Here is a 26,721-nt window from a genome sequence, read left to right on the forward strand (position 1 = left end):
CTGGACAATTGATTTAAGTTACATACTTATGTTTAAAAGCTGTGTTTTGAACCTAGAGTTAGGCCTTCCTCAGAATTCTTTTCAAAATGTGTTTTCTTATCTTCGTAAGTCCAGGAAGTTGTTTTAAAATTTTTACATATAATTATGCAAATTCAGCAGTCTTAGATTTCTTTCCTGAAACCATCAAATAACACTTCACTATATGGGCTCAGGAGGGTTGTTACAGGGAATAAATAGATGCCATTATGTGTCATTTTTCCCATCAAAGAATGCAGTAGCAATTACTACATTATAAAGGGAGTAGACTCAAAATGATCACATTGCATTATCTACTAAAGGCCTGGGAAAGTTGAATAACTATCACTTACTATGCTCAAATAAAGCATTTGAGCCTTTATTGATAGAGGTTTGTTCACATTCTCTTCCTGTCACATGTTCTATTCACTTCTTTGAAAATAATTTCAAGATAAGTTAAACCCTGGTTTTAAAAACATAAAAGATAAATGATAATATCCCATACTTTGGTTTTTCTCCTTACAATGCCTCCAGATAATGTAAGGTTGGTCACAGCTCATGATATAAAATACTAGCTGTTGACTCACAGTTACACTAGAAGGGCCAATTTTACAGACTGCCAGGATAAAGATGATTTTAATTAAATCGCACAAATCCCTTTGTACTGCAACCAAACCCTACACTGGCTGACTGACTCTGAGCCAGTCTGGCTTGTGTAGAGTTAACCAGGTTACAGGATTCCTAGTTAAGTTCTTTCACCAGGAATGCAATTCATGTTTACCTATATAAGGAAACCTGTTCGGCTGACCTGAGTTTGGCGGATTTTTGCGCTGACTGGGAGGCGTGTAAGCACACAGCCTGAGAGGGGGAGTGATTCGGAGCTGGACAGAGCAAGCTTCCTGAACGCTCCAGCCATCCAGCTGATCCCAGGCAGCCTGCTTGGAGGACCTACAGGTTTGCCTCTTCCAGATCCAGATCACAGCTGAGGAACAAAACCCCGTCCTGGGAAAAATGGGGAAGCCGGTGAGTCTTACCGATCTTTTTCTGCTTGCTTCTGCTAAGTGGCAGCCTCACCGCTCACACCCAGGAGGCAGAGGGAGAGGCTTAGCTCAGCCTCTCACCCCACTGCTCCTTCCTGAGCAAACACAATGCTTTGCAGATACTTCCAGACAACTTTCCTGCCTGTTTTGTACACCCACAGTCCACAGAGGCAAGGATTTTAGCACTTTACACATTCCAGAGGGTGTTTTTATTAGCGAAGAGTTTCTAGACCATCACTATGAGCAAACTTTCTCATGTTTGTTGCACTCTAAAACCCTGGAAATGAGCCTTGGGGTGCTTTGCGAGAAGGCTGAGTCCCCCAGGAAGTAATAGTAAATCTAAGAGGGGTTCTTACAACCACAGGCAGTGTGATATTCTGCAGAAGTGCAATTTGTCACGAAAAAAGGCAGTCTGAAGGTATCATTTTTCATTCATGCAGCAGCAAAATCTTTGCATCCTGCACATGGAATAAAGGACAACTTCTGAGACACTGAGGAAAGAAAGAAGCCAAGCTGGGCTCTTTGTTCTAGACAATGTAAAGACGCTCGGGCTTGCATTTTGACAAGTCGCGCATGTCTATTTATACATAAGGCGAGAACGATGAATAAAGGCTGTATGTCAAAGGCGCTGCGGTCGATTGAGTTAAAGTTTGGCTATATCCTATATGTATACAAAGATCTCAATCTGAATGTAATTAAACATGGACATGTGCAAGGGTTTCACAGACGTGCAGGGGCGTTTTTGTTCTACTTGGGACAATTGAGAAAGAAGGCAAAACTATCCCAACTGAGTTTTGGGGCACAGGTAAAACTTTTAAAGAAAGTCGATTTTTTTCTATATATATAGCAGAGCTGTCAAAAGTGATTTGGAATCAGGTACATTTTTATTTTTTTCATTTTAATTTTTTCATGCCAAGGTGGTTTCTTCATTGAGTTAGCTTGGATAAATATTTTGAAAATTTATCTGCTCATCTGTCCCAGAAAGATTGTCATTTTCTGTCCAACACAGGGACTTTGTCCTAGGAGTTTAGGAAGCAGCATTGTGCTACTGACTGCAGCCAGTGGCATGAGCACCCGATTTTGAATTTCGCATATTAAGAAATTAATTTCTTAAGTTAATTTCAAGAAAAGTACTGAGTGCAAACAAGCAGATTTGAGAGAATGGCCCCTTTTTTAAAAAAAATTGCAAGTCATAGTCCAATCCCTAGTGAGGCTACTGATTGAATAGAGGGAACGGCAAGTGCTTATTCATAAAAACAAAAGCTACGGCCAGTTTTATTCAGGGCCCTTGACTTGAAAAACCTTAACTCTTCATAGTGACACAGTTTAAATGAAACCTGCTCACCTCTATGAGATTGAAACCTAGAAAAACAGTGTGTGTGATACAGTAGATGTTTTAGGAAATAAAATTCTTCATAGCACAAGCAGCAGAACTGCAGAGACTATTGCAAATGTTTTAAAGCTTGTTAGCTCCTAGGTGCTGCTCAGAAAAACAGGAGTCTTGATATTGTGTTGCTTTCAGTGGGAATCAGTAACCCAGGAGACACAAAACACTATTTTAAAATATACGGTTAATAACAGATGTTTCTACCGGGTTGTCTCACCCTGCCGATGAGATGGCCTCAAGCCAAATCAACCAGCACGTCCGCCGTTTTTCCTGTGAGTTGATATGTACACAGTTATTATATACTAATTACATCAACAGCCAAGGGACTATATAACCAGAAAGATAGATAAGTCTCCTGGGGTGAGGAAGGCTGGGGCTAAGCAGAGGGTTTTTGAATCTCATGTTTAGAGTTCTCCTTGCCAGGGGCATATGAATTATTGTACATGACTGGGAGTCCCAGCTCCAGAATCCACTTATCCTCGGTTCCTCATCGGCTCATTTGGGGGCAATAATGGTGATTATTGTATTTAACACTATGGCGTTCATAGCATTCCAGGAGGATTTCTTCTTGATGATTAAAGTTATTTCAGGGTCCGAGCTAATCTGCAATGAAAGATACTTAGGACATGGTGGTGTTGCATTAAAGCCTTTTGAGTCATTGGTGCTGTGTGCTCCAGTGGAGGGTTAACCATTCTGCAGCTGCTTAGACCTGTGAGATGGTGAAAGAGTGTCCTGGTTAAAGGAGATTGGAAAGTACGGGGGTCGGGGGGGGAGGCAGGGGAGAACAACAAAGAAACACCAGTCTTCTCGGAGCCTTAATATGTTCATCTGCTAATATGTGTTGTGAGTCCCCGCCAAAGTGTAGCATGTGAAGAATGGTTTGCTGCAAACTCACCTGACAAGCCAGTCATCCTGAGGAAAATTCTTTAAGACAAAGCCTCCCAATGGGTGGGCCACAGAGCACTGGTAGATGATAAGTGGGTTACAGACATACCCAGAGGGTGAGTCCTCTTGGCATCTGGGCCATCAGACTCTGCTTGGGCTGGGGATATCCCCCAGAAGGTGATCTCTGGACCACACAGCTCCCTCAGTTTGCCCCACTATACCGTATAGATAGGATCAAGTTCTCTATCTGTCAGGATGTGTGAAAGGTAACACTGTGACCATTCAGGCCCAGAGTGTAGAGCGTGCAAGTCAAAATTCTGCTATGCTGGGTTCACTGTGAAGAAAAATATACTAATATCTATTGTCTTCCATGCTATGGTGGGATGTCAAGGCCCTCTATATGTCATCCAGTTTTCCCTTTTTATTTAAAGAGGGGTGTGTGTTGTCCTGTTCTTAAAGATCTGAAAAGCTAATAGTGAAGGGTTTTTTTTATGAGATCCTTTCTAATATTTAGTTATTGTTTATACTTCCCTTTCTCAAACTACTGTCAGGGTGTGTTTGTGTGGGATCCTCCCAGCACCAGTGTGGCCTCGTCCAGAGGCAATGACATAAAAAGAACCTGCTTTCCCAAGTTATTTATTAAGTGTAAATTCTTTCCTTGGACACTGTACCAAATTTGTATACAGCATTCCTGTTCCTGGTGAACTTTCTCTGGCTTTCTCTGCCTACCATTTGACATCAATTACCTTTTCAAAAACATTTTGTATTATTAATTCCTGTTACGTTCATTCAGCAAATATTTATTGAGTGCCTTTTGAAGTCCTATGCTAAGTACTCTGGAGGAAAAGCGGGTATATAGGAGACAGATGAATTTAAACCAAATAGTCGTGCAACCGATAGCATTTCTGCAAAAAGAAATCTCATTACCTGAATGTGTGCAGCATATGAAGCACAATGTCATACAAACTTTTTCGACTACTCACTTTTTGGCTGGTCATTCTGAGGGACATTCTTTAAATCAGAGCTTCCCCACTGATGGGCGCAAAACAGGTAACACACAGGTAATGATGTTCGTGCTTTCAGTGACCAGAGGGTTTCCATGTCAGAACATGTCAGGTAGAGGCCAATGAACTCGATATGCTTAGAGAAGAAAGACTCCACCTTGCTCCCTGCAGATTATCTATAATGACAGAGGTCTGGATGATGCCTCTTTATATTTCGTTAATGCAATTTTCAAGTCCACACTTTCTTGGGTTGTCAGGAGTTCGTAGGGCACCACATGAAGAAGAGATATTTCCAGAGTAGCGGGTAACTCGAGAGCTTTTATACTCACTTTTAATCACTGGAAATTATTAAGGTACAAGTTTCAGTGACAATTCTTATGAAGCAGACAAGCAAAGCTGCTGTCACTTCTAAGGTTATATATGTAAGGCTTAGAATTAGGGACGGTGAATTAGTAACTGGTGTGCACCAGTAGGATTTTCCAAGTGTCTAGGGCATTGGCAAAACCAATTTAAACTATATTTATATTTGAAGAAAGGTTAGCTGGCGAGGTCACAGGACTAGAACTTCTAGTTAAATGTAAAAGTACATTTCCATTTTTTAATTAATTGCTTGCAATCACATATGAGGGAATCGTCTGCGGGTGAATCTTTCAAAGAAATTGAGTTACTTTATACAATATTAGCAAAGGTTGAGCCAACTTTATTTTTTATTTAAAAGGAAAATATAAATGGATAGCAGTGCTTTATGGGATATGGTATTTTCAGATATGCTTGGTACTTAATAGCTGTATCTGAATAAAGAATGGCTCTAAACTATAGGTACTCATATGCTCACACTCACTCGTGAGTTGCTCTTCACTTGTCTAAACTTGAGACAGAAATGAAATTAAGCAGAACCTCCTCAATTTGACAGTTTGAGTTTTAACACGTGACAGAATTGGAATTTTGGCCAAAGAGCTTGGGCCAGGAAATGCTGCATTATTTATAGGTATTGTTCTGCAAAAGAGGCCTTGGTTAGTTAAACCCAAATTATTTTCCCCCCTGAGTATCTAATTGTGCAGTTATTTAGATCTGTACTGACACACTCATCATGTATTGCCTTGGGGAACAAAACAGTATATAAACTACTAGAGAACGGATAACAAGTTTACTCGAACTGATATACTTGGCTTAAAGTTAAGAAACAAAAGAATAGCAGTATTTCCCAAGTTTCTTCCAAAGCAGTGGACAGCGGGTTTAGCTGAGTCATCTTAAACTTCTCTGGTATTCAATTTCCTCATCTATCAATAGAGACATAATTACACAATTCATGGAACAGTTATGAGTACAGAAGATGATGATGTCTGTGAAACCACCTAGCACAATGCTGGGCATGAAGTCAATTAATAAGTATTAGCTGGATCTGAAATGGGTATGAACGGATTAGACATCTTGAACAAACAAGGGATGAAGGAGTAATAAACACACACTGGTGGCCCGTATGAAATTTTGCCCACTCGGTGACTTAAAATGTGCTTTTCAATGAAGTATGATATACTTTCTGATGTCTTTTATCAGGTCCTCTTTGCTTATTTTTGTTACCTGTTTGTCCCCTATGGGGCTTTGTGTTTGAGACCCTTGTTCTAAATGTTCCTTCCTTCTGTAACAATCTATGTTATCTCAAAATTCCATTTCCCCCTTTTAAGGTATTTTCCCAAAACAAATATATTTTGTAAACAAAACAAGAAATACTCACTTTGTACTTATTAATTTAACAACTTGAAAGCTTTCCCAACAGCAACAGTGGGAGGGACTGGGCTGGTTACCGCATTTATTGATAAAAGCCACTTGTTTTATTCACAAGTGGAACATCTTTCTGGCTTCAGTTCACAGCAGTTGTTTTCCAGGATTCTTAAGGATAGACCTCTCTAAGGACGTTATGCCCCCAAGGTTACCCTCAAATCTCACTCTCTTTCTCCCACTCCCCACCTACCACATTGTACCCCAGTGGAATGTAACATTTAATCTGATGTGGTTTCTATGATGCGGAGAGAATATGTGCCACGGGCTGATGTGCCCTGATAAGAAAGAATTCTCTCCTGGCAAAGGAAAGTGGGAAGCATGTGGTGTTGGTGTGATGAAGGAGCAGGGCACCTGTCTTAGCTTGGGCTGCTGTAACGAAATGCCATAGACTGAGTGGCTTAAATACAAGACACTCATTTCTCACAGTTCTGGAAGCCAGGAAGTCCAAGATCAAGGTATGGACAGATTCAGTATCTGATGAGGGCTCTCTGCCCACCTTACAGTTAGCCACCTTCTCACTGTGTCCTCACATGGTAGAGAGAGAGCAATCTTTCTCTTCCTCTTTTTATAAAGGCACTAATCCCATCATGGTGGCCACACCCTCATGACCTCATCTAACCCTAATCACCTCCCAAAGGCCCCACCTCCAAATACCTTCACACTGAGGGTTACGGCTTTAACATATGAAATCGGGGGATGGGGAACACAGTTCAGTCCATAGCAAAGACTTTATTGAAATGTAGATAATAGATAAAGTGACTATTTCTGACTCCCTCTCATTGAACTTGATATATTCATTGTTAGGTACAACACTAAGGAAGAAAAACAATACTTCCAGTTAGACTATGATGCAATGTTTTCTTAGCATTTATGTATTTTATACAACATTTATTGAAAGAATTCTTTTAGGCTTCTTGAGGCCAATTTTTAAAAAATCATTTATTCCTCCTGTGCATACATCAAATGGAAAATAGAGGTAAGATAAACTTTTTGAGATTAGAGTTGCCGTGTGTGTGTGTGTGTGTGTGTGTGTGTGTGTGTGTGTGCTTTCCCACACCATGCCATCATGGTTTGTGCCAAATTACAGCATTTCTTTTAAAAGAGCTTCTATCCTGTCTCTGAGTTTCTACCAAAAGGTAATAACCAGAACGATATTCCGTTTTGAAATGGCCCTATCTGGGAATGCAATTGTCCATTTGTACCCCCAGGAATATCCGCCAACTTATGGCACTTTTCAGTGAGGTAATTCTTGAACCCTTCTAACATGTGTCCGCAAATGCTTTAAGAACCACACACGTGGTTGGGTTCCATAGATCTCCTGGGTATCTCTCCAGACAACTTTCTCCCTGTGCTGCCTGAGCCCTGAGAGGATCTCTCCCTAGCCTGAGGGAAACCCTCATTCCTTTCCATTTCTTTGACAGGCTTTGCCAGTGCTTGTGACTTTTTCCTAGTGGGTAGGGCTTGTTTCAAATAATGCCTAGAACTGAACAGAAGTGAATATATACTTCTATGACTGAAAAGGGTGGGTGGGAAATGACAGTTATATCATGACTGCAGCCTGAGATGTCCCGTGAGAACTCAGGAAATAAGAGTGTATCGCCCCCATACCACAGGATGCCTAAAATCTCAGCACTAGAGAATGATTTCATTGTCTTTGAAAGCATGAAGAGTATCCTAGTAGAAGCTATGGCTCTAGAGAGAGCAACATCTGCAGTAGCCATATTGACTGCTTTGGCATGGATTTCTTTCCAATTAAGACTATGTGAGGGAGCAAGATCCGTGAAGATGGGACAAGCAATTGGATGGGGATGAGGATACGGGAATGGAAAGATGGCAGAAAGAGAGAAAACCAAAAAGGAGAAGCTCATCATTCATTCAACAATATTTATCAAATTCCTGCTCTGAACCAGACATCACCCTACATGCCAAAGCTGAAGTGGAGCCTGCACTCAAGTACTTAATCGTCTAGTTTAGGAGGCAAACATTGATGAAATATCCTGCAAACAAGGTTGAAGGTGAGCCTAGCATGAAAACTATACAGTATAGCTCGATGTTGCCATGAGGTTGTACTGGGAGGATTTAGCTAATAGGGAGGGAAGTCGGAGAAAGCTTCTCTAAGAAAGGGATGCTTAAACTGAAAGCTAGTAGGAAAGAGTGTGTTTGGAGTGGTAGGAAATGGCCAGACTGTATCAGGGAGTTGTCAGCAAGGGGTGACATTGTCTTTTGGAAAGGCCACACTGAGAGAGCAACCTGGAGAATAGATCAGAGGGGCGTTGGAGTGAATGTGAGTGAACCAGACAGGAGCCTGGGAGAGGGTTCCAGGGAAAGATGGTGTCTCCTTGTACTGATATCATGGTGGTAGAGATGAAGAGACGTGGGTGAATTTCAGTTATATTTCAGAGGTGAAATAGACAAGAGTGGGACATAAGCAGTGGTGAGGGACCAGGAAGTGTCAAAGCAATCTCCCAGGAATTTGGTTCACCTAACTGGAGGGATAATGATGCCGTTAATGATGTAGGGAACAATGAAACTTGACCTGGTTTGGGGGCAGGGAGAGGAATTCTTTGTAGCCTGATGGAGTGGAGAATGCACGAGCTTTGTGGCTGAAAGACTTGGTGTGAGTTCAAGTCTTAGCTCATTCATTTACTAGCTGTGTGATGCTAAGTTTCTGAGTCTCAGTTTTCCCATCTTTAAACAGGAGACCATAAACATCCACCTCACAGGGTTTTTTGGACAATCAAAATAACACAAGTTACTATTATCACTCCACAAATTCACCAGTAGTGAAGCCTAGGAAAAGAATAGCTATTTTCAATAACTTCCTGGGGGGTGGGGTGGTACGTAGGAGTCTTGACAGCTGCTATCTCAACACTCTGTAAGTTTACCTAAGTGGAGTTTTCTCCTTGTTGATGATGTGCAGGGCAGCTATTAACTTCAGTTGTCTGGTGAATTCCTTCTATTTCATTCCAACCACCTCTCCTCCTCTTCCCCAACCTGGATTAAGGAATCCCAATAATGAATAAGCTACATTGCTTTCCTCAGCTGAGATCCCTTATCACTTGTAAGAGGACTATAGGATTTAGGAAAATGTAACCTGAGAGTTTGCACTAACAGATGAGTACACTTGATTAACTTCACACTCCCTGTAGGCTTTGGGTGAAGGTTTTACCATTCTGTTTTTCTAGCATTGATTTAGCAAGAGCATTTTATATGATGCATGATTCCACTGCCCTTGAGTGACCTCAGCAAATTCCTTTCTGGCTTCCAAATATTCTCTCACTAAAGGGAGACATTTGGCAGTGAAAGCTGCAGCCACAGGGTTAGGAAAACCTTGGAATAAGCAGGTGAAGAAAAGGAGGGACTTAAACCCTATGGAATCCCGGTATTAGCTTCCCTCTCTGCAGGTGTTCTGGCATGGTAGGATCCAGGTCACTACCAAAATTCTCCTGTTGCCTTGTTCCATTTCTTTCCCTTTGTTCTTGACACACACTATTAAGTCTATTTTAGAGCCGTATTTATCTCTCACTGAATTATCAAGAAGATTAAGTTTCCCATCAAAACCCCATTCAGTTATTTTTCCACACAAGAAACACTTCTCATATAGGAAAACATGTGGGAGAGAGTGGGAGGCATTCCATTTTGTCATGTCACTTGTGTAATGTTTGGGTGAACTTTCAGATAACTAGACTGTACTTGGTTCTCCATCTGGATATTTGAGATTTTACTGTATACACCCAGACTGAGATTTGGGTATATGGGAGGAGTGGAGAAGGAAGCAGGAATGGAAGCTGTTATCTGAAAAAGAAGTCTAGGCAGTTTTTTAAGAGCTTCCGCTTTCCACTACCTTCCCCGATCTTCATAATCTTTTTCTCTACATGGACTATTTTGGTGTAAATGCATTTCAAGACATAAGGGCATTTTAAAAAAGCAATTCTAAATCTGAATTGTATCTCCCAGGGAAGCTGCGACTTCACTTCATAAAGACCCATTTGGCTTTAGTTTTGCTAAGTTCAAAGTAGGAGCATTCCATAGAAACTTGCAGTTAGCATGTACAATACCGAGTTTCCCCGAAAATAAGACCTAGCCAGACCATCAGCTCTAAAGCGTCTTTTGGAGCAAAAATTAATATAAGACCCGGTCTTATTTTACTATAAGACCTGGTATAATATATAATATAATATAACATAAAATATAATGTAATATGATGTAATACCTGGTCTTATTTTGTTATAATATAAGACCAGATATAATATAATATAATATAATATAATATAATATAATATAATATAATATAATATAATATAATATAAAATACCTGGTCTTATTTTACTATAAGACTGGGTCTTTATAACATAATATAATACCCGGTCTTATATTAATTTTTGCTCCAAAAGACGCATTAGAGCTGATGGTCTGGCTAGGTCTTATTTTCAGGGAAACTCGGTGGTAGTTGCCCCAAGTCTGGATGTTTTAGGACTCACAGTGCAAGAGAAGGAAGCCAAAGCTAGACAGTGTCATACTAGAGAAAGAGGTCACTTTGCCCATGAATGTGGTTACCTGCCAATAAATCATTTGTCGATAGTTCACAGATAATGAAGGAACCTGGTAGAATGATCCAGAGTGAAGGTCGCAGCAAAGAGAAAATACATCAAACATTACAATGAATGAAAAATGATGCGAACTTCTCTTTCCAGGCTGCCAAATAAAGCTCTTGCAAAGATAAAGATGTGAGCTTCACACACCATCAGGCATTCTGGTTTGTTTATCCTGCTCGGAAAGACTGAAATTAGGAAGGCCTCTGCCAACAGATTGTAGGTCATAAATTAGTTAGCAAAATATGTCCTGTGTTATCTCTGATACAGCCTATTTTATATATACTTGTCCATTTGATTTACTTGTTTCTATGCTTACTCAAGGCTGTATTTTGGTAGCATAAGTCAGTATATGAGTTTTAGATTATACAAAAGTTTATTTATAAATGACCTGCCTTCTGTGGGGAAAATAACCATGGTGTGTATGTGTGTGTGTGTCTTATATATAATTTATTGCTGTTGATCAGGAATTTCAAAGTTAACTTTATCTCAATATATAATACTAGTGATTCCAGTGAAACATGTATATTGTCATATGACAAAACATATTTATTTTTATCATAAAATTAATTTTCATTGCTGCTTCCTAGACCTTTTCAGGGCTTATAGATCTGGTAAAATATTTCCATGTATAAGTATTAGTACACCCAGTTCTTGTTTCTCTACTAGCGTCACTATCGATGAGAAAGCAACACAGTATGTATCTATGTACATGTCTATGTATATTACATATATACAAATGTATGTGTCCATTTGAAATTTTCTCTGTATTTCAGAGGGTAAGCTATTACTGATGTTTTTTCAAGTTCAAATGAAAGATATAAGAAAAGATAATGTCACAATATCTTAAGACCAAGTATAGTGATTCAGAAGAAAAGTGGAAGTCCAAATAGGTCAGGGAGAAAGCAGAAGAAAAAAGGAGAAAAGGGGGGAAAGAGAGAAGTAGGAAATGTTAGAGGAGGGGAGATCCCAAAGCAACAAAAATCTGCTCTCCCATCCCCAGCCAAGCCCACATTCCACATATAAACAAAAGCCCATCAGACAAACAGGTGGAGAAATAAGGGATCAAGAAAAGAAGGGGCAAGCCACATATTGCTAGAAAATACTATATACATATATATATATATATATATATATATATATATATATATATATATATATATATATATGGATATATATATGGAGAGTGAGAGAGAGAGAGAGAGAGAGAGAGAGAGAGAGAGAGAAGAAAGGGTGAGAACGAAACCGGGGAAATACTTGCAAAGTTAAAGCAAACGAGCAAAAATGGAAATACAGAAGAAAGAACTGAGGAGGTAACATTAAAAAATTAAAAAGTATGAAATGAGACCAAAATCGTCACTGTGACTGAGTTGGTGGATGGCTGAGAAGACATTGCTCTCTACGTGTCTTGACCAAAGGAGGATTAGACAGCACAGAAATGAAGGTGGGCAAGTGGAAGACCGCAATAAGGGAGTAAGAGTAAGGCGAAGGAGCCACTGTTAGCCCACCTGAGAAGACAGCCAACCAAGTAGTAGGTCCCAGAGAATGACTGTGTAATAATGTCCTGGTGGGCTTCGTCCCAACAAAACTGACCCCTGCAGGTGGCAGAGCCTGTCTAATCTGTAATTAGTTCTCTTCTGCGATACTAGTGTGAATGCTATTTGCTTTGTAAATGTCCCTACTCCAAAAGGCTTGTGTAGCAGGAATGGTGGGCTTCTACACTGTGAGGCGCCCCAGAGGAGGTTGGCTATTTCTGATTTAATAAATGATTATTCTAGGGCAGTGACCGATAGCTCGGTGGCCTAAAGAGTTAATCCTCCAAATGCCTTCCATACTCCCAGGAGTGATTTATTTGGCCAGCAGTACCTGCCTTAATATTTACTAAACGCTTAGACTTTCTGAAGAGGAGAAGGGCAGGAAGAGGTGGTCGTATATGGATCCATTTCCACTGTCAAGCTTTACTCAAGTACGCAGTGCTTGACTCTGTAATTGCCAGGCTTGGAGCCTCCCTGCAAAATTCCAAATCCAGTTTCTTGTGGGTTTGGACTTGCTCATTTATTTTTACTGTGATTTTGCTCATAATAACTTATGTTTGTAATTCAGCAACCCGAGGAATTGTTTTTATGGCAAGTTAGAATCTTACAGTCAATCACACGTTTCAAGGCCCATTTCAGGAAACAAGTTTGACACAGCATGTTAACAGTGAATTATTAATTCTTACTGCAGCAGGCATTGAGGCTGAGAGTGGTCGGGGAATGCTCACCACTTGTTGACGCAAAGTTACGCAGCTGCATTTAAAACTCCAGTGAGCAGTTCTGAAGATGGCAAACTTTACTTTGATACAGTGCCATAGCACCTCCATTAGTGCCTTGGTTAGAATGCAAACATCTGCTTGCTTTTATTGCCCATGTGTTATTTAAAATGGTCTGTTTCTTTATGACGTAAATCACTGGAATCAACTGACTATATTTAAAGACTCTTTTAGTGTTTCCCTGAAATGATCACTCTTCCCCAATGTTTAATAGATAATTGGCCCATTAGGTACACAAAAATTATAAAGATCATATCTTTTTTGTGACCTTTTTCAAGGGTGACATTATGACTAAAGTACCCTGGCCTCCCGCAGAATTTGTTGTCTTTCGTGGCTCAACGTTAGCACATTAAGTCAAAAGAGACCTCATATTTCCAGTTCCTAAATATGGGACAGTTGACCTGCTGGTTTTTGCTCACTGACCATAGCTTTGTGGATTTGCCTAGTTTGCCCTGCAAGGGTTCGCTATGCCCTTCCCAGCATATTTATATAACCCTGGCAAGTGCAATCTATTTCTCCTCCATGCAGATAAGCTCAGAGCAGCAAGGATCATCACTTTAATTCCAATGCGTTGGCTGTATTCCAGAGCCCCTCAGTGGGCAATTTTATCTTACTTTTATGGCTGTAAAGTGTTTGAGGCCAATGGGACTGCTCAAGAAAATGAGAGCCATGAAACAAAGGCTCTACCTATGGGAAAAACAAAAACCATCAGTTATGATCCCAGATATGAGAAAAGATTGGCAAAAGGTATAATGAATAGTAAAATGGTTTGTCTTAACCCACTGATTAGAAAGGCTTGGGAAGACATACCTATACGTACTGCATCCTTTGACTTGTAGAATGTTATAAAATAGACCATCTGGAAGAGTACTCTCATGGTATTCCATAAAATATGGCTCTTACTCAGATCCTAGGATTGCATGGAGGCAGGAAGCTTCCATGGAATTGCCAAGGGAAGAATATTGGAAGATGATAATTTGAGGATTATGAGAGTTCCTGAAATTTGCCAAAGAATTGAGACAAAGATTAATTGGGAACTCATAGAGACGAGACAGAACAAATGTGGAAATGTTAGGTTATAATAATTTCTTTCCACATAACATCTATTTGTTTCTTACTCTCTCTGGGTTCCAAATATTGAATTTATGAAGATGGAAGGAAGGAAATGAGTGTGTACCAAAAGAAAGCAATTAGGGATGGGGAAAAGCACACCGACTACCTCATGACTGGGAAGAGAAAAAGAATGGGATGGAGAAATTTGAGGCCGTTGCATGGAGTAAATGTAACAACCGCAATGTAATGTTTAAGAAAAAGAATATAACATTCTATAAGTCACAAATGGAGGGATGTGAGTAAAGGAGATAATTACAGTTCAAATTAACTTCATTTAGTTAGTTCAGAAGACTAGATGAGTGGTCTTGGAACTAACTTTTGCAGTATTTCTAAGTCTCTCTCTCTGTCTCTCTGTCTCTCTCTCTCTCTCTCTGTCTGTCTCTCTCTCTCTCTCTCTCTCTCTCTCTCTCTCTCACACACACACACACACACACACACACGCACATACACACACCCACAAACACACAGATGCTTACGTGATGCAAATTATTTCCCCATAAATAAACCAAAATAAAACTAATATATATGTGTTGCTTCCCATCCCACCTAAGGAAAGAAAGATGTAGAAAAGAACTCAACTTTGTTTTCGCAACCCTCAGTTTTCCACAGCCATCACGAGCTATTTAATGCCCTGTGAGAAGGTGCAGAATGGCATAGACGTTAGGAGAACAAACTTTCGAGCCATGCAGACCTGAATTATCATTCCTGCCATGCTACTTGCTATCTGCACTTCCTGCTCTTAACTCTTAACTCCCTGACCTTGTTTCTTTTACCACCTGCCTGCCTGGGTCATTGGCTAAAAGTAGATTAGAAGATGTATGTGCAGTATTCTGTAAAGAGTAAGTGCTCAATAAGTGCTGGCTGCTATCATCCCTACTAAGTTCCTTGAGAGTGATGGCCCAATATTTGATAACTACGTGAGCTATGGAACTGTTCCTCTGAAGGACAAATAATACAAAACACACTGCCTCTGGGGAGAGGATACCCACTAAAAAGCTTTTGAATGTGTTGGTTAATATTGCTTTTACTCCAAATCACTCAGAATTGTTTAGACTTCCTTCAGAGGTCTGTGGACTTAGACAAGACTTAGGATCTCTTTGTTAATATAGCTAATGAAAAGGATTGATAGCATGTCGAGACAGTGACCTGCCAGAGTTGAAGGTGGACATTCATTCTCTATCACCCTGTCCATTCAGTTCACAATGGACTGCTTTATACCTTTAAAGAATCTTTCTGAGACTCGATCGGCCTAAAGCTTCGCATGTAAAACATTACTCAAATAAATTTGAACTAATGGTACTAAAATACTCAGTGATTGCAAGCAACCGTTGTAACGTATGTTGGCTCAAAACTAGCTTTTAAGAATTTTGCCTGGAGACAAATTCTCTGTGAAATGCTTGAACAAATTAAATACAAAGTTGAAATTTGTTTGGAAGATGATGTTTTACCCAGACTGGTTTTGTATTTCCTTTTGGATCAGAAACACATTAGTCCTTTTAAAAATATACATGTCCTGAAGACACATTTCAAGAGGGCAGAAACCCTAATCAACAACAAAATTCTATTTTTATAAATATGCAAAAATGGCAGTGATATTGAATGAAAGAAATTAATATCCATCACCATTTCCTTTTCCTGTCACTATCAAGGAAATTGTTCTTTTGATGGAAAAGAAAACCACGTTGAAGCCATCCTGAGATTAGTAATAATTGTTAGAGTTTTCCAAAGTTCTTCATTGCTGAAGTCTACTTACGATAAACATTTAATTTTACTTTTCCTCTTAGATTCTGAGGCACAGATGAAGGATGTATTTGCTTGTTTTCCTGAAAGGTAGATGACAAAATTGTATCCCTCTGCAGTGTTTTATAACAAAGACCTCTGAGGAAAACATTTAGGGTTTCCTGGCCTTTCAAATGAGCTGTATGAAAATTCAAGTGCACAGATTTTCCTTGCTAAGTTACCTTAGAGCCTTAAGTAAAGACATTGTGTTTTTCCTTCACACACATCGGATCCTTCAAAAGGGCTTATGTTATAACACCTTTCTATGGAAGGGTCGATTACTCTCAGTCTTACAGAATAACCAAGGCAGAAACTCCCAAAAGCTCAACATCAAAGGGCTTGAGACAGCCCTACCTTAATGCCAGAATTTGGATCATCTGGTAAGACTGTAATTTGGTTTCTTAACTAGAAAAATCATGGTAGAAACAGAAGCTGGGCCTGCCAGCTCACCTGGCTAGGTATTCATTGCCTCCTTTCTCCTTTATTGCTCCATGAGGGCCCCTTTTGAAAGATGGTACCTCTGTCACAGTTACCTTTGTTTACCCACAGCCTCCCCAAACATGCTCTCAAGTTTCATTCTGTAGGTAATATTTGTTAAACACCATTCAGAATAGCACATATTAAATTAGTTTTTCCCACATGCACACAGAAATAATGTCCATAGTGAAATTATTTGGAGTCTATGCAGTAGCACCAAAGATGTAGTTTTGTTGGTTGTTATTGTCCAGTTAACAATTTTTACAAACCTATTGTGTTCTGGGAAATCTGCTGGATACTTAAGGATAGTCAGAATATTTTCGAGAATTCAGCATCTTGTACAACCTTTAAGTGCACGGTTTAGTAGAAGACGAAGCAACTGTAATATAAAATACAAGCCATTCATTTGTTCAAGCACCATTTATTAGGCACCTATTTATTAGCCTATGGAGACACATGTCTCCTGCCCTCAAGGAAATTACAGTTTGATAAAGAATTTTAAATAGGTGCTAAGTAGAAGCACAAACTCACCATTTTCATTAGAAACATAACTTAAATATAGCAAGTGTGAAGAAAGCTATGATCTGTTGAATGTCAGAAATAACAACTCTGGCTTATGCTTATATCAATATTGACCTCATAAAGACTGTGTAATTGACAGAAAAGAACTGAAACTGTTTTGTTGGATTTTTTTAAACTTATTTGCAAGCTATGACTTACACTTCCATTGTCTACCTGAAATAGTTCTGAAGTGGTTGAAGACATTGCTTAAGATTTAGTGAGCTTCAGAGTCTCCAGACAAGAGCTAGTAAAGAAACAGATTGCTGGGCCCACCTGCAAAAACTCTGATTCTCCCGGTCTTGGGGTAGGGCCTGAGAGTCTGCGTTTCTAACAAGTTTGCAGGTGATGCTGAGGCAGTTTGCTGATCCTATGACCCTATTTTGAGTGGAACCGGTTGAAGATATGGACACACTGTTGCAATGCCTCTGAGATTCTGAGGAGTGAAAGATGGTAGGAACCCCGAACTTCTGGTCTTTGCCAGTAGAGTGGGAAAAAAATTGTCCATTCTAACATAGACATGAAATAGATTCTTCTTTGGACTATTCAGGACCTCAGAACTTGTCTGGTAAGTCTTTAGATTTGAGGAATTGTAACTTATCAAAACTAGTTCAACTCTCTGGTCGGTATAGTCAACTTGTTAACCATGTGGCTGCATCAGCCCCAGGGGCCTGATGAAAAGGATTTGTTCGCTGTAGTCACAGAGCTTTAGAGTTTCTTGTTCCCATATATACCCGAGAGAATTATTAGACATGGTTTGCATGTTCACACTTTGCTGTCCCTGATCAGTTGCCTGTACCATAAGGCAGTTTCCAGTTTTGAGTGGAGACACCGTACAAGACCCCATGGAGGGAGGCTGTGGCAAGGACAGATAGTTGGATGTGAGCTCACAACGTCCCTAAGAGTCAAGTCAATCATATCCTCTCTTCTGTGATGAGAAACACCCTGCCTTTGCCTGCTTCCAGCTGTAATTTTACTAGTGCAGTGTGATAGGATAAGAGCATTAAATGGCGAGGCAGACGAAGTGATTTCTTGTCCTGGCACAGCCCACACTGACCCCTCTGTAACTTGTGATCCTTCGGAGTCAGTTTAGGTCTTTAGTTTGGAGTTCTTGGGTCTATAAAATGAGAATGCGTGATATTTTACTTTTACTTTTACCAGTACAAGTAAAACTAGGAAATCTCTATAAGCTCTGTAGATTATATCAGTGTCTATATTCTGCTTGTGATATTCTACTACAGTTTTATAAACTGTAACCATAAAGGGAAATTAGGCAAGGGTATAAGGGGTTTCTGCGTGTTATTTCTTATAACTGCATGTGAATCTACAATTATCACCACAGACATTTCGATTAAAAAGGTTTTTTAAGTAATACAGAACTTGGTGTTTTATGAGCCACCCCAGTAACCAAAAATTGGTGTTTATATGATTTCAAATGTCATTATGCTCAGTAGTTTTCCCTCATTGTTTATTAGTGCATCTTCTCTTCTACTTTTATAAACTTTCTATAAGTAAATTATCAAACATATATGAAAAAATAAAATAAAGTAATATCCTCTACAGCAGCGATTGGCAAACTGGCCCACGGGCCAAATCCAGGTCACCACCTGATTTTGCACAGCCCGGGAGCTAAGGATGACGTTTACATTTTTTAATTTGAAAAAAAATCAAAAGAGTAATAGTTTGTGACAAGTGAAAACGATATGAAATTCAAACTTGTCTCCATAAATAGTTTTATTGGCACATAGCCACACTCATTCATTTATGTATTGTCCATGGCAGCTTTCGGGCTACAACAGTATGGTTGAGAAGTAGTGACAGACTGCCTGACTCATAAAGCCCAAAACATTCACTATCAGACCGTCTACAGAGAAAGTTTGTCCACCTCTGCACTAGAGGGATAATTGCCCAGGATTTACTAATCTGTGAAGGCTTCCCATTATCACTTGGGTTTCCTAAGGTAACTCTGACAAGAGACATGTGGTTTCCAGGCATTCTCTGAGAAAAAATAAAGAAAACAATGCTAACAGTTCACAACATAAACTCCATAGGAAAATGTCCTAAATGTCCTGCCTGAGTCAATAATGTGTAGTCTTGGGTTAATTTGTTTGTATGCTCTGCCCTTCTGGAAAAAACATCACAACTTGAGAAATTCAGCCCATAGGATAACAGACATCTGTTTAGGGAGAGAGAGCGCTCAGGGTTTCTTGTGGAGAACAGCAAAGAATGTTGTCTCAGAGCAAGACAGACATAGGTTCAAATTCAAATCACCATTCAGTCATTTACCAGCCATGTTACCCATCTTTCTGGACTCTCTTTACTCTTCTTTAAAACAGAGATAATGACACCCAGTCTCAGGGGTTTTAAGGAGATTCAGTGAACTCATGTTAAATGCCTGGCATGTAGTGGGACTCAGCAAATGCTAGTCCAGGATGGGAGGCCACTAGTTGCTCTGTTTTGTGTCTGGGCTCTCCATGCCTCACATCCCTCAGTCTAACCCCAGAATCTACAAAGAAGCATCAGAATCCTTTTTAAAAGATCACTCTGGCTCCATTTTTGCATTGTTCTCCATAGGTGTCTATGGAGTACCTTTTTTCAAAACTAGACCATCTCCCTGTTGCCCAGACCTCTCCACTGAGAGGCCCAAGTGTAGGCTCTGACACAATGGAATATGAATCAAATCTATTTTTCAATTATAGTATGAAATATGTCCTCAGTGCTGGGGGAAACCTGCAGATTGATGTTATCCCAGTAGGCTCAGCACTAGTCTCCAAGAATAGGCCAATTCAAGTTTTAAAATATTTCTAGGCCTTCAGGTTATAAAGACAACCTTCTCACTGAAATTGTATGCTCTGAAGGGAAACATGCATGGGAACGGGCTTGTCAGGTCATCATAAGCGATCGTTCAGTTCACAGTGCCCTGGCTTGCAATCAGTTGTCCGCATTGCTTCACAGCGGGCCGTGGCTGTGCTTTCCACAGAACTTCTAGGGGAAGTTGGGCTAGTGACTAGGCAACTACTGTTCCGTACCACACACACTCTGGAAAGGACATAAAATCCAGTCTCACTCTGGGCCAGGCAGAGCAGGACTGGGCTGACCCTAATGCTGATGGAAACATGCATCTCTGATCATTACTTTGATCCTTCATAGAGATGCTCAGAGAGGAGTTTCTAAGAGTGCTGATGTTTACCCAGCTTCCATTCTGGGGGAATATTGGCATGACTGAACGAGAGGGCAAAGGGTTAAAAAAGCTGATAAATTGTGTTTTTTTTTTATTAAGTCAAATGAGTATTTTTGGAGTTTGTCAACTTTTTTGCTTCAGAGCTATGGCTTAAATTACTTAGTTTCTGTATGTCATCTCCCTTCCCTATGTGTCTTAAGATATGGCAACCTAACAGCCAGCACAATGCAACTACATGTATGCAGTGAGCCGATATACACTTCTTCTGTGTGGCCACTCAAGTTTAGTTGCTTAGAGATAAATGTGAATTGTCTATCCCAACTGTAGCCTGCCTCCCAGTCTCATTACTCTCTAAAAACTGTCCCCAAATAATGTCACCGATGACCTCCTCTTGGCTGAATGCACTCAGTACTTTAGCCCTCACTGTACTTCAGTTCTCTGTGGTATTTTATATTGCTTTGTGCTGGAGTTTCTTATGCATTGCCTCCCAGATCTTTAAATTTCAGAGACCAATATGATTTTTTAATGGCAGGAGACTGATATGAGTGGCCAACTTTAAATTTTGCCATGAATGATATAAAAAAAAACTTTCTTACACGCAAAATATGAAAAATGTACATTTACTATAAAAAACATAAGTAGGATATACACTTAGAAGAGCAGTCGTTTACATTAAATAAATTTAGCTTTATGGAAAAAAATTATTAAATTGTCCACATTTTCTTCATTTTACTACTCATTTGAATCTTCATTAATTCCCAATTTGATTACTTAAAAAATAATATTTTCAGAATTAACTGCAATAACATTTTTATTTAACAAAAAGGAGCAGTTATTTGACTATTTCTGATTTATTTCATATAATAAGATCTATTATGGTTGATAACGTGAGGAGCTTGAATGCCATGACAGAAACACATTTGGACAATTCGAGTTCTAGATATCAAGATTTATGATCTCTGTAGTTGAGAAGAGTAACTTGTTCACGAATTTAAAGTATGTTAACGGCAGAAACATCTGGTATCCACTCCACCATGTAAAGAGCTTAGAAACCATCACTTCTGCCCTCTCAACAAGAAAAAGGCTGAACAAACTAAAAATCAATGACTTTTCTTAGCTCCATCAGAGAATTTGAGTTCATAGGACAAACTTCCATCCCCAAAACTGGAAAGACAGGCAAACACGGAGAATACAGATGAGTTTACCTGAAGCAGAAGGCACTGGACCCAGTAACTGGTAGTAACACTTAAACCATAACTTCAGTAAATTGCTGGTGGCTGTGTATGGACTAGCTTGAGAGTTGAAAACTACTGGGGACTCAATCTAAGTGGGGACGCCACACTTTTGTGAGTTTCATCTCTAGGATCCTCACCAAATTCTCATGGTGAAAATCAGAAAAAAATCCCCTGGTGCTTGGGCAAAGGAAGGAGGACAGGTAACCATTCTAAAACACAAAAGTAGCCATTTTGAAATAAGCCCATTGAGAAAAGTAACTATTTTGAAACAAACCCAGAGCATTCCTTTTTTTTTCTTTAATCTGTAGGTCTTTACAGCAAGGGAAAAGAATTTACCACAGCCTTATCTGGCTTGAGAGGAGGGGAATTACCTAATTCTGGCCCCTTCTAGCCTTCCTATCTTACCTAAGGGGAAAAATAAAAGCTGAGATACACTTGTGAAGGTTACAGTCCAGGGACAGAAGCACAGTAAAAAATTAGGAATTAATCATAGGATTATAGAACGTTTCCCTTCACCCCCACACACTCCACATTAATAGGGCTCCTGCATAGTGACAGTAGATTCTAGTAAAATAACTGCAATTCTCAGACTCTATTTAAGAAGGAGTTTCTAGGGAAACACAAAGACAACAGCAGGGGAAACAAAACAAAACAAGGATACTTGAGGAAATTGAAGCTTCTAACACCTACAGCTACAACAAACAAAGCCTAAATCCTAGGTAGATCAACATAAAACCTATCTCATTTCCTATTTCTCAATACATCATGTCCAACTATTGACAAAAAAAAAAAATTGCCAAGCATTCTAAAGAGCAAGAAAAACCACAATCTGAAGAGACAAAGCAAGAATCAGAACCAGACTCAGATATAACAGAAATTTTGGAATTATCAGACCAAGAATTTAAAATAACTGATTCATATGCTAATAGTTCTAATGGAAAAAAATGGACAACGTGAAAGAACAAATGGGTAACATAAGCAGAAAAATAGAAACTCAGAAAGAATCAAAGGAAATGCAGGAAATCAAAAATACCATAACAGAAATGAAGAATGCCTTTGATGGGTTCATTAGTAGACTATACATGGCCAAGGAAAGAATCAGTGAACTGAAAAATATGCCAATAGATACTTCCCCAAGTTGAAATGCAAACTGAACAAAAAGAATGAAAAAAAAAAAAGGAAACATAATATCCAAGGACTGTGAGACAATTACAGAAGGTATAACATACACATAATGGGAATACCTGAAGAAGAAAAAAGAGAAAGGAGCAGAAAAAATAATTGAGGTAATAATGGCTGAAATTTTCCCAAATTAATTACAGAAACCACAAATCCAGGAAATTCATAGAACACAAAGCAGGATGAATACCAAAATTCTATACCTAGCCATATCATACTCAAACTGCAGAAAACCAAAAACAAGGAGAAAATCTTTAAAACATAGTAACAGCTACTTATTATGTGCCAAGCATAACATAAACATCTTAATTACATCATGGCATTTAATTTACATGGAAACCTCCATCTCAAGGACTTCATACTTATCCCCATTTACAGATTATAAAACTGAGGGTCAGGGAGATATAGGCCACTTGGTTAGTGAGTGAATTGGCCAGAATTCAAACTCAGGGCTACTTAACCCCTAAGGCTGTGTTCTAAGTACTAAGAAATAGTGCTGATAGGGCATAATTTAGTATAATGAGTAAGTGTCAACCTCAGAACAGAAAGTTATAAATTTCTGCATTTTGTTAATAAAGTTAAGAGCTGTGGTTTCCCATTAGTATAGAAATCATCAAACATAAATTGTCACTTCTAATATTTATACAAAGGAACTGATACTGAACATAAAGGCCAATCTGTAAAATTCCAAAGCAGCTTCAATTAATTTTTAAAGCCAAGGGAAATAACATAATTTCTCATATTCTAGAAGTAATTGGGCCAAAAATTTGAATTTGAGTTTTGACTAACCATTTATTAAAAAACAAAAACCCTGTAAAAGATGGAAACTTTTTAATCCAAAGGACTGTTCCCTGACAATGAAGCTAAGTCCAACAGAGCTAGCCTAAGCAGCCAGGATACCAAAATGATTCCCAGGGGGATAACTCAGCCATCCCTTCATTTTAAACCTCAATTGAGGTTGGAATCCTCTCCGACTCCAGCCTGGTTAAATCAAGTGATTTCTAAAACTCCTGTTACTTACTATGTATTTGTTCTTTGTTCACTTATATTAATTTATTATATCTATGCAGTATTAGTTCACTGTTTTTCTGCCTAGTGGTTTTTATTTTTTCTGTTTTTGTATTTTTTGACACAGAAGTTAAGCAAAGGGATTAGGCCCAAGGGGCAGGCAGTATGTTCACTGTATTGTTTTTGGCCCATTTTCTGGGTATGATATAGTGGAGGAGTTGAGCTGTCTTTCTGGGTGTGATATAGTGGAGGAGTTGAGCTGGCTTTCACTTTGAAACTAGCATTGTTGTCTTTTGTGGGTTGCCAACTGGTGGCTACATGTGGCAAGTCACTTGGTTTTATTTGGCCTTTCTGTGAGGCCCTTGTATTAGAGATCTGTCGCTGCCTAACAAATTATCCCAGACTTAGATGCTTAAAACAACACACAGTTGTTATGTCACACGTTTGGTGGGTCAGGAATCCAGGCACAGCTGAGCCGGGTCCTCTGCTCAGGGCCTCACGAGTCTGTGATCAAGGTGTCCTCTGAAGCTGGGGTCTCATGTGGAGGCTCGACTGGGGAAGAAGATGATTCCAAGCTCACTTGTGTGGTCGTTGGCAGGATCCAGTTCATTGAGGACTATTGGACTGAGGCGTCCATTTCCTTTTGGCTGTTGGCCAGAGGCCACCCTCAGTTCCTTGCCATGGAGGCCTTTCCAACACACCAGCCTGCTTCATTAAAGCCAACTAGGAAGGGAGTCTGCTGGCAAGATGGAGATCACAATCTTTTTGACCAATCAGAAAGGTCCTTCCTCTCAACATTGCCATATTCTCTTAGTTAGAAGCAAGTTACTTAAGGGGAAGTAAAAGATGAAATCATAAATACAAGAAGGTAGAGACCATCAGAGACCACCATAGAGGTGCCTGCCACAACGTTTATGGTATTTTAAAGGACAGCATGATTAGGTCTACGATTTTGACTGGTTGAACAAAGATTTCTAGAGCCAGAAATGAGTTTAAATCCCAGCTCAGCCACTTCCAATAAGTCTGGACTTTGGTAGAGGTTCTTGACTTCTTTAGGTCTCAATTTCTCCTTTGGGAAATATAGGGATAAAGGCACTGGCTTTGCCTATCAATTGTGAGGATGTAGGAAAAGTGCCTGCTGGTCTCCCACATGGTGGGTGTAGGTGTCCACTGCATTGCAATATCCTTCACCACCTTCATGGCTGTAATTGAGACTTCAATCAGTCTGTTTGTTATCGCAACCCCACCCTGAAGCTTCTGAAAGTTCCAGAAGGATATTGAGTTGTAATGATTTTTGGAATACTCACTAGAACCACATATTAATTAACTCAGTCGTGAATGCTTTTTGGTAATGATGGTTTCCAGTCATAATATTTTTATAAAATAGCCCAAGACATTCAATTCTGACCTTACACTATCCTAAGATTTTTTGTTCTGCTACCGTCATGCCATGACCTATATGCACAGTTAGAAATCTAAGCTTCCTACAAACTCTACAGTATTTATTTTCCCTCACTGAATGCTAGTCACTAACGGATCATCTTGCCCAAATTCAATACAATTCTCTTTTTAAAAGAACTTGAAGGCCCGTGATGTGATTAGAAAGTGTTTATGTCTGCTTGTCAATTATTCCTCACTAATATTTGCTTGAGGGAAGAAAAGGAGAACAGGGAAAAATAAAATTCACATTAAAGAGTTATCTGCAGAAACCAAGGTAGAGATGGCTACATCACAGTAATGTTAGTAATGGTGGCCTGGCAGGTGACAGAAGTTTGCAGAGGGTTGTCCCGGAATTGAATGTTGATCTGATGACCTAAACTCAGTGCTGCTTGCTAATATTAGACATCTAAGAACGTTGTTCCTAGTACTGGTAAGAACTAAATGTAACATGAATTCACTTTATGAAGAAAAATTCCAATGAGATTCAACAAGAAGAAAAAAATTGACCCACAAATATCATCATGTGACAAAAAACAAAAGACAATCAAGGACACATCTTTTTTTATTTCAATATGTGGTGTATCTTCTCTTTGGTCCCATGGTATTCACACTTAGACCCAGAAACACAAAAACAGATGGCTGCTAGCTAATAAATGGCAATTAAATGCCAGGTGCTTACAAAATACAGTCTCTAAAATTCCCACAATGACCATAAGTGCTTTTTTTTATTCTTTCCTTCCTCCCTTTTTCTTCTTTTCCTTCCTTCTGTTTCTTCCCTTCCCTCTGTTCTCCCCAGCTGGACTCTCCTTAGAAATACGAATGAGGATCCTTATAAGCTTATAGTGATTAAAGACGCCCCTCACCACTTAGCTGACTAGTGACTTCAAAGTCTAATGTTTCTTCTTCACCTTTCTGACTTGCCCTGGAAATCTAAGGGAACATAAATCATAAGTAGAAACAAAGTGGAGTGAGGAATCAAAGTGGTAAATTGCTGTGGTAAAGCTGGGTGGATGCTTAAATCAATGATATTTAAAGAATTCTGATGAGAACTTTCAGAGGATATAAACCAAAATAGGAGGGAAGACAGGAAGGGAACATCAGCATGTGCCAGGCACAGTTGCCAGACCCCTGGGCGATCCAAAATAATGAGCAATGTATCTGCTTTTTTCGAGTCCTGTGGACAAGACAGACGAGTCTGGACGTGTTTTAATGCAAGGTGAGGGAACACATTGTGGGGAGGGAGCTGCAGAGAAGAATCGCTCTAAACAGAGAGGACCAGGAGTTGTACAGATCACAACCACAGCTTGTAAGGCCCCATCAGCAAAGCCCACTGCTAATGCAACACCCTGCCATGCCGGCTGGAGTCTTCTAAACATCGCTAACAATAGAACAAGTACTGTTTCAGGACACAGTACTCCTGTTTGCAGCTCGGTTATGATACTTGAAGGCACTTTCAAAGGTTAGCCCCATGCTCAAGGCCTGCTCTCTGTCCACATAAAGAGCTGGCAGCATAAGGAACAAGTAATTGGCAGAGGCTGGAGAAGAAAGCAGGACTGACTGGACGGCACTGGTGAGATTTTTAAGGAGTAGCAAAGCATCAAGCATGGATTTTTGTGTATTGTTTGTGTCATCGAGGGAGTAACATACAGGAATGATACTTAGTAACAAGTACTAATATTGTCTGGTAAGGCCCTTAATGCTTTAGTGTCCTATCAGCCATACATCTGATTTGGCA

General features: G+C 39.5%; 1 protein-coding gene across 1 annotated transcript in view; it reads left to right on the forward strand.

The window, feature by feature from the left end:
- Positions 1 to 847: 847 nt before the first annotated feature.
- Positions 848 to 26,721, forward strand: part of MID1 (midline 1) — a 332,040-nt gene continuing 306,166 nt past the window's right edge. The window contains exon 1 of the mRNA XM_081041913.1: positions 848 to 1,038. The gene's annotated coding sequence lies outside the window, so the exon portion shown is untranslated. The remainder of the gene's footprint in view (positions 1,039 to 26,721) is intronic.

Source organism: Rhinolophus hipposideros, assembly GCF_964194185.1.
Source record: "Rhinolophus hipposideros genome assembly, chromosome: X".
Lineage (NCBI taxonomy): Eukaryota > Metazoa > Chordata > Mammalia > Chiroptera > Rhinolophidae > Rhinolophus > Rhinolophus hipposideros.